This window comes from Sus scrofa, chromosome X, assembly GCF_000003025.6.
Source record: "Sus scrofa isolate TJ Tabasco breed Duroc chromosome X, Sscrofa11.1, whole genome shotgun sequence".
Taxonomy (NCBI): Eukaryota; Metazoa; Chordata; class Mammalia; order Artiodactyla; family Suidae; genus Sus; species Sus scrofa.
Window position 1 is genome coordinate 72,769,676 of NC_010461.5, and position 8,510 is coordinate 72,778,185.

At 34.6% G+C, this 8,510-nt stretch overlaps 1 long non-coding RNA gene across 1 annotated transcript; it reads right to left on the minus strand.

Annotated features, from left to right (window-relative positions):
* Positions 214-7,601, minus strand: LOC110257780. The gene is made up of 3 exons (XR_002340751.1): positions 7,519-7,601; positions 6,149-6,241; positions 214-2,378 (listed from the first exon to the last, which is right to left on the minus strand). It is a non-coding gene; the product is annotated as an uncharacterized LOC110257780 (long non-coding RNA).

Below are 8,510 nucleotides of genomic sequence, written 5' to 3' on the forward strand. Positions count from 1 at the left end.
CTATACTAATAACATCCTCTGACATGAATATTACTTTAGATTTAGTCCTTTAAAATATGTTATCTCATTTTCATATTAATTTTGATATTTAGATACTGATTCAATCAAAGAGGAAACAGAGACTTAGGAAAAATACACAATTTATACAGAGCTACATAGATAACACAGTAGAGCTTGGAACTGAGTTAGGTTTATTCTGATCTAAGTATTTTGCTTTTTCATTGTAACTGCCTCTGCTCTTGGACAGATTTTGTCAAAAGAAATAATGCTTCAAATAAGAAAATACTTTATTTGGAGTGTTAAGAATTGCAATTCAGGGGCAGCAATTCAATAACAACTCAAATATACTTCCAGGGAAATAGAAAATGATGGAGGTTTATAAAGGCAACATACAAATACATTCCAGAAAAGTTCCATGAGTTATTTTTACCAAACTATACTTGGTACCAGCAAGCATTCAGGCACTTGTTGGTAGCAGAGATTGGTTGCCAAGCTGTGGTTTCTAGGGAGTAAAGAAAATAAGTTCCAGGTGGTCTCAGGCTGGCCAGGCCGAAAGTTTATATTGCATCCAGATACATATTTGTACAAATTCTGCTTTCATAATGGCTTCTTGCCTCTGTTTTAGATCCCTTTGACATAACTGACTCCATTTTGTTGTTCACAGTCCACATTTCCCTTTTTGATTGAGATCTTTCCTTGGATAACCCTAATATCAATCATCATATGAGATTAGCAATCATCTGTCAATATTATAATAGATAGAAGAGTCCCTTGGGGCCTAGAAGGCTCATTCTTTATGTGCTATTTCCCATGAAGGTCAAAAAAGGAATGATCATGACCATAAGGGAACAGTCACATTTGAACAACAAGGGGGTTTCCAGGAAGTAGAATTTAAACATTGTCCATACCTGAAATGGGGATGGATTCTCTCCACACTTCATTTGTGGTGTGAATTACAAGACATATCTGAATTATTCAAACCTCTGAGCAACCATAATCTTAATATTATGAGTAACTGAGAAACAGGGAAAAATACAGAGCATAAAAAACAAAAAAAGAAATAAACAAAATTACATTATTTATATATTATTACAAATATATATTATTACAACTTTAATCTGGATTGCAATAGGACACCAAATACAGAAGGCAGACAATTAAATAAGACTTCTAGATGTCAGGGTAGAAGCATCTTTTGCAGTTTAAAATGTGTCTGATGATATCATTTAGAGTTTAGGTAAATTTTTTGAGTGGCTCATATAGCAACAGGCACAAAGTTTTTCTATGCATAAGCTGTTACGATGATTTTTCTAAAGTTTATATCAAGTTGTGCAAGAGTATATATACTTTTATAAAAAAAAAAGGCAGTTTTACTTCTCAATGATTCCAAGTCAAAAGGGTGGGAGAAAAACTGGAAACATTAGTTTGAAGATTCATGGGCAGATATTGGAGGAAAATAGAATTCAGAATCTAATCCAGTTTATGAGTAAACATCAGAAACTGAAAGAAAAATGATAGCACTAGCATCTGAAACCCACAAAATGTATTACTGAAACATATTTTTCTTTCTAAAACCACCCTCATTTCTACCAATTATAGCAAAATCAAAAGTCTAGTGTCAGCAACTTTGGCCTCATTATTTACATAAGTGTAACAAAAATAGTGACTGATCATGTAGGTTCTTTGAAATTTGCTTTGCTGAATCTTTTAATAAGGAATCTCAGATCAAAATTTTAGAGGTCTCTAGAGACCAAGAAAAATAAACAAAGGACTAACCATCAGATTTTATCTGCGATATTTATAGACTTGAAAGAATTCTTCTCTTCTTGAAGTACACAAAATATTTTGAGTTTCCTTTACCTGCCAGGAAATGACTTACTTTATTCAGCTGTTTAAGCTACTGGGAATCCTGTAAGCAAGGTACCAGACTGTTTTTCCAAGGGTCTTTATTATTTCATAAAGTCAATCTTAGTTCTTTTTTTTTTTTTTGCATTTTTCAAGATTTATTTTTTAATTGAGGTAACTTTTGTATACATTACATAAGTTTTGTGTGTACAAACTTATACTTTCACTTAAAAAATTTTTTTTCTCTGTACAGCATAGGGACCAAGTTATACATACATGTATACACATTTTTTCCTCTCATTGTTGTGTTGTAATGTTAAATATATAGACATAGTTCTCTGGTACACAGCAGGATCTCACTGTAAATCCATTCCAAGAGCAATAGTTTGCATCCAATAACCCCACGCTCCCGATCACTGGAGCAATCTTAGTTCTTAAAGCTGTCTGTTTACATTTGAGTCAAAGTGTATCTTTCTCAAATAAGACACTCCAGTCAAAGTCTTGGTAATGTAACCAATATTTCCAAATGCAACCTGTTATAAGGAGGACAGATTATTATCAAAATTATGCAAACTATATTGCCATGAATGTAAGAATGCTCACTGAGAGTTTCTGAATTCTGGAGGGATCAGGCAGGGAGAAAATATAAATGTTTTATCTTTGTTTACAAATATTTACTTTATCAAATCTCTTCAAGTTATATATAGCTTAGACAACAGGGATCCTTAAATCTGGAAGAGCAAACTGTAAAAGAACTATCAGTGTTTAAAACAAAAATCATAAAAATTATAAACATCCTCATTAATTCATTAAGTCCCTTGTAATTAATTTTTTTATTGATTTTTTGTTAGCACTTTTATGCAGCCATCAATTTCTTCATTACAGTTGTATACATTCTTAAGTGCAATGGTATGATCTAAAAATTCATCAGAAATGTATACTTTAGAATGAGTGTTAGAATACAGTTCATAAATATCTCTGAAGATAAAACATATGTATCAATATCAGAGTAAAACAAAAATTCTGTAAATAACAAGAGACTTAAAATGCTTATAACTGAAGATCTGATAATTTGTTATAGTAGAATTGAACAGGAAATTAGGCTATTTCTATGATGAACAACAATTTAAGGTAATAATTAGAAGTATGATTGATACCATTATACTAGGATGATCTGATTCTTAAAAAAATCATGCAATTTTAGAGCACATAGTATTAACATTTACCCATGAAATATAGCCTAATAAACTTTATTATATTTTATTTGACAATGTTTCCTATGTAATTTAATATTCCAAATAAGCCTAATTAATACTCTCTTTTTATAAAGAGAGTCAATTTTTGAGGTATTTAATGGGCCTCTGAAATATCTCATATCTCAATGTTTATTCTGTCAAAGAGACATCATATGAATCTGACTTTGAGAAGTTTGTAAAAAGTATCAATAATATTTTAAAACAGTTAAATAAGATCATAGTTCACTGTGAAGCAATGCTTAGTTACTCATTTAATCAAAATGACAATTAGATACTTCACAGGTGACTACAGAATGTTATATCATCCTGAGGAAAACTTAGCTCCTTTAATATAAAAAGGACTAGGTTTACTTAATAAAAGACCCAATAAAGATAACATAAAACATGTGATTATTTTGGTAAGAAACAAGAACTTTTTTCCTAGGTCAATTGTTTAAAGATTAAAAAATCTCTATAATCTCTCATTATCAAGAACAAAACAATAGGGGAACAAAAAGTTGTTCTTTTAACAGAAGGAAAACCAAATTCCAGTATTTTATCATTTACTTTTTTATATTAAAACCCCTTAAATTTATTCCAATTTTATGCAGTCCTTATCACACATAAAATTCCTTTATAAAGATTAATTTTTTCATGAATCTTCTTTTACTGAAAGCACAATTCTATGTTCCTTGTATACAGAGATGTTTTATTTATTTAGTAGTTTTAATCACCCACATTAGAATTTTTAACCCATATAAACCTTTAATTTCTAGTGAAAACAAAAATGTAAGCAATTTTCAACATTTTTTTGCATTAGTATTTTGTAGATATGCAAACTTACAAATACTTTTTTAATTTCTACAGAAATGTGCTTTCTCATAGAAAATTTCTCAGCATGACAACAAATATGTTTATTGAGTCCCAAATAGCTTTAATATTTCAGCTAAAGGAAAGCCTGTGTTTAGTAATTAGTGTTTCCATATTTTATCTTTTTCAGGAGTGATCTAGATATTTGAGAAATTACTTATGAGGTACATTAATTTAGCAAAACTCTCAGGGTTTAAGTTATGAGAGAGATTTGGAAAACTATTTAAATAGAAATATCAGGAGTTCCCAAAGTGGCTCAGTAGAAATGAATCTGACTAGCATCCATGAGGATGTGGGTTCAATCCCTGGCCTCACTCAGTGGGTTAAGGATCTGGCATTGCCATGAGCTGTGATGCACATCAGAGATGTGGCTTGGATCTGGCATTGCTGTGGCATTAGGCCAGTACTTCCAGCTCCAATTTGACCCCTAGCCTGGGAACCTCCATATGCTGTGGGTGTGGCCCTAAAAAGACCAAAATAAATAAATAAATAAATAAATCATTCCTAAAAAGTTTGCCTAAATCTCTATCTCATTTAAATTATTTATTTTTTCTTAACAATATTTAGGTTAATTACAAAAATTTTAGTAGATGTTAGACAACATAAATTATCATCCTGATATTTTCCTGATTGACTCGTTTTGTAATACAGCTAACATAAGTTTATTTGACTTTTGGTAAACCTAGGTAGAACAAAAATATTATACTTAATGTTGATAACTCTAAAAACATGTCTGTATTATTTAAACCAACAAAATCAAACTAGCTTTTTTATTTACTAAAGATTAATCCTAGATCATTTGAACTTGAAAATCAATTATATTGATTTACATTATATTTCTGAGAATTTATATAAGCATTTACTTTTCTTTAAGCCAATTAAATAGAGCTTTTTTACAAATTAATTTTGGCAATACCATCCAGATATAGAAAATTACCATATCTATAATGCACATACATATAGATAGACACAGAGAGAGATCTAATAGTTTTCATTTTAAAACTTTAGGCATAAATCAAAAATACAAAAATACAATACAAAAATCACTAGTTTATAAGTATCTGTTGGAATAAATTAAGTCTATTCACTTGGATGGCTGTAGTCTTTTATTATTTGTGGAAATCTTTAAATATCTCTATTTCCCTTTGGCAAGAAATTTTAAGGAGGCTGTTATTATTTGAGTTCAGGCAAGAAAGTCCTTTTAGCAGTTTGTGTTTTAAAAGTCCTCTTTTCAGTTTATTTTTAGTTTTAAAAAATTGAGATGGTATAGATAAGTGTTCCCTGAAGACCAGATAGTACATTTTCATCTCAAAAGCACAGGGAGAGAAATGCAAGCTTCTCCTAGCAGGACTTTTGTGCCTTTAAGATCAGAATTTTTTTTTTCAAAATGGGAATAATAATCATAGCCATTTTCATCAAGCCATTGGATGCATTGTTGAAAATGTATTTAAGAAGTAGAATGAGGAATACATTTGTGGTTATTTATAGGCAACTTTTGCATCTGGATAGGAATTATAACAAGGAAGTTCTGCAATAGAAGGGTAGAGAGGAGGAATGGAAAATACAGGTAGCAGAGAAGCTGAGAGAAGCAATGCAGGTACAATGTTGGCAGCAGTGGAAGATAGAGATAGGGGAATAGTAGGGGAACATTTGGTAGTTTCTCCAAGTTTAGTCAGCCTCTAAGACAATTTAGCATTAGCATTAGATAATTTGGAGTTAGTATCCTGGAGGGAAACAATTTGGAATCACTAACTTGTTTTGAGACCTCAAAATGCCAATTGATATGAGCTCATTCAGGCTATTTTGTCTTACATATTTTTTTTCTAATTGACAACACAGATAAACTAATTTATAAGTTTCAAATGAGCCCCAAGTCAGCCAATTTAACTGTAAATCATCCTCACCCCCAGAAATCATAATTCACTTAAACAAATACAGGGTGAGGACCCATAGTTCTTATGCATAATACAAGCAGGAGTTCTGGAGTTATCCTTAGAGCATGAACTTCACATTTTTCCAGGAGTAATTACTCACCATATCAAAATAGGAAATGAAGTCCTAAAAACAGAAGCCAACCTAGAGGACATCATAGTAAATGCTCTACTAATGTGGGAGGTTTGGGAATAGGAGGACCTACCACCATGAACTGGAATCACCAAAGGGATAATAGAACACAATGAATTCTTGTAGTAACTTACTCAAATATGTGACAGTGCTGAGGGGTTGGAGAAGGTTGCTCTGTGTCCCACTAGTTTGACACCACATAATGTCAGCCAAAAAAATGCAGAAAACTGCAAATAAGAAAAATATTTTAAGATCTTAAGAATTGTATTTGGGAGACACCGATTCAAATAACAACTCATGTGCTCCCCAAGGCAATTAGACAACAGACAAAAACATTCCAGAGAAGTTACACAGGTTATTTTGGCAGAACTACAATTGGAGCCAGCAAGTATTAAATCACTTGTTGGCAGCAGATTGGCTGCTTAAGCTGTCGTTCCTAGGGAGTAAGGAAAATAATTTCCAGGTGGCTTCAGGCTGGTCAGGTCAAAAATTTATATTGCTTTCAGATGTGGATGTGTCTAAGTTCCACTTCCAAAATCGCTTCCTTGCTCCATTTTAGGCCCTTGTGACATAAATGACTTCATGTTGTTCATAGTCCAGTTTGTATACCAAGACAACACCATCTCTGACAAAATAAATACAATTTGAGGGTTGATCAAAGGCCTCCATTTCCAATTCACCCATCCTCACACCTGAAATACCTACATTATGTACTCATTAGAGGTTATGAAATAATAAAGTATTCTTGCTAAAAATAAAACATTACCTAGGAAAGCATTTCCATTAGAGTAACATTATCCATTATTAATTTATCTAAATATATTGTCTACTAAAAAAATCCACAACCTGAAAGTTGAGAGTTACATATTGTTTGGAGTGAAATTAGGACTTAAGCCTAGGGGATAGCATCTCAGGTACTGCCAAGAAACCACTCTGAGGTGGTGAGGGAGGAGCTAGGATACATAGGAGTTTTTGCAAGAAAAGGCAGGATGCAGGAACAAAAGAGGACTGGACTCACTGAAATAATTTCTTTGATATGCACATCAGCTATAGGGGCCAGTATCTGGAATTTTCACAGCCTGCAGGACTCTGGTTCTTACCCCTGAAGGTGACTGAATTTACAGATGACCATGATATTCTTTGTCCTTAATTATAGACTGGGCTAAAATACCACCAATGGAGGAAAAGGGGAAGCATCAGGACATGATAAAGGTGAGGGGGAGGTGTATGCAGCATACACATTTTACAAAAGTCTGCTGCTGATCTCATAAATGTTGCTACCAGTCACAGGGTGCAAACATCACCATAAAGGATTTAAGTGTTTTTCTAGATATGAGGATATGCAAGAATATTCTCCTGAAAATATCTTGACAGTATGTGTTATGGCAGATACCCAGCAGCCCTGCACTGCAGCCTATCAGCTCTGGCAACAGCCCCGTGGCTGTAGTGTATCAGCTCCGGCAGCTCTGTGGCTGCAGTGGATCAGCTCTTTTACCCTGCTTACCCTGCGAGAAACCAAGCAAGCACTTGGAGAGTTGGAGAACTCAGGTTTATTACGCCGGCGGGCTCAGAGAAGATCCATCTCCAGAGTCTGAGCCCGGAAGAAGGGTTTCACAAGGCTTTTATGGGCTATGTCTTCCGGGTCCATGCTTGGCTAGTTGGACCGGAGTGACGTCAGGCAAGGTAGTAGATGTGGAAACAAATTTACAGAAGCAGATGTGTGGGGGAGGGGTGGTTGGGACAGTTGGCTGGACTTTGCTTAGTCATCATGGCCGGGGTCTCTCCTTTCTACATTTTTATTGGGACATTTTCTCCTACATATGATGAAAAGGCCAGTCGAGTGAAAATCCCCCTCGTCTGGACTCGGAAGAGGCGACACCCCAAATCACTCACGAGAAGCGGTCTTGATGCAAACAGCAAGAGGATTTTTATTCCAAGCGCGCTGGGGCCCACAGTCGTACACCATGCAGGGGTAGAGGACTGCGGCCCCCAGTGCGGAGTCAGGACAGTTTTTATGGGATTCACAATAAAGCCTGGGGTTCACAACAAAGCCCGCGCTTCACAAACCAATCATTTCAAAATATCACAAACCAATCATTTTAAAACTTCGCGAGCCCGTGCTTCGCGGACCAATTAGTTTTAAATTGTTCTGGAGTTATGTGTTTGGGCTTGTTCCTGGGTGGGGGAGACATATTGTCGCCAAGATATGTTTACCAGGATTTTCAACATTTTATGGTGCAGCGGATCTTACTGGGGTCGGTTTAGCGATTAACTTCTCCTCCTTTTATCTTATGCAAGCAGCTTTACAGAAGCCAAACAAGCAGTTAGGAACCCTTTTCCCTGTTATCTCAAGCAGTTTCAAGGAGTTTCATGCCTAGAGGCACGTACTCAGGGGCCTGTTTTTCCCCTTCCACATAGTTTTGTACAGAAAGCAAGCCCTAAAACAGCAAGAAGTATGATCTTTTACCTATAGGGAACAGGGTCTGGAATTTGAGG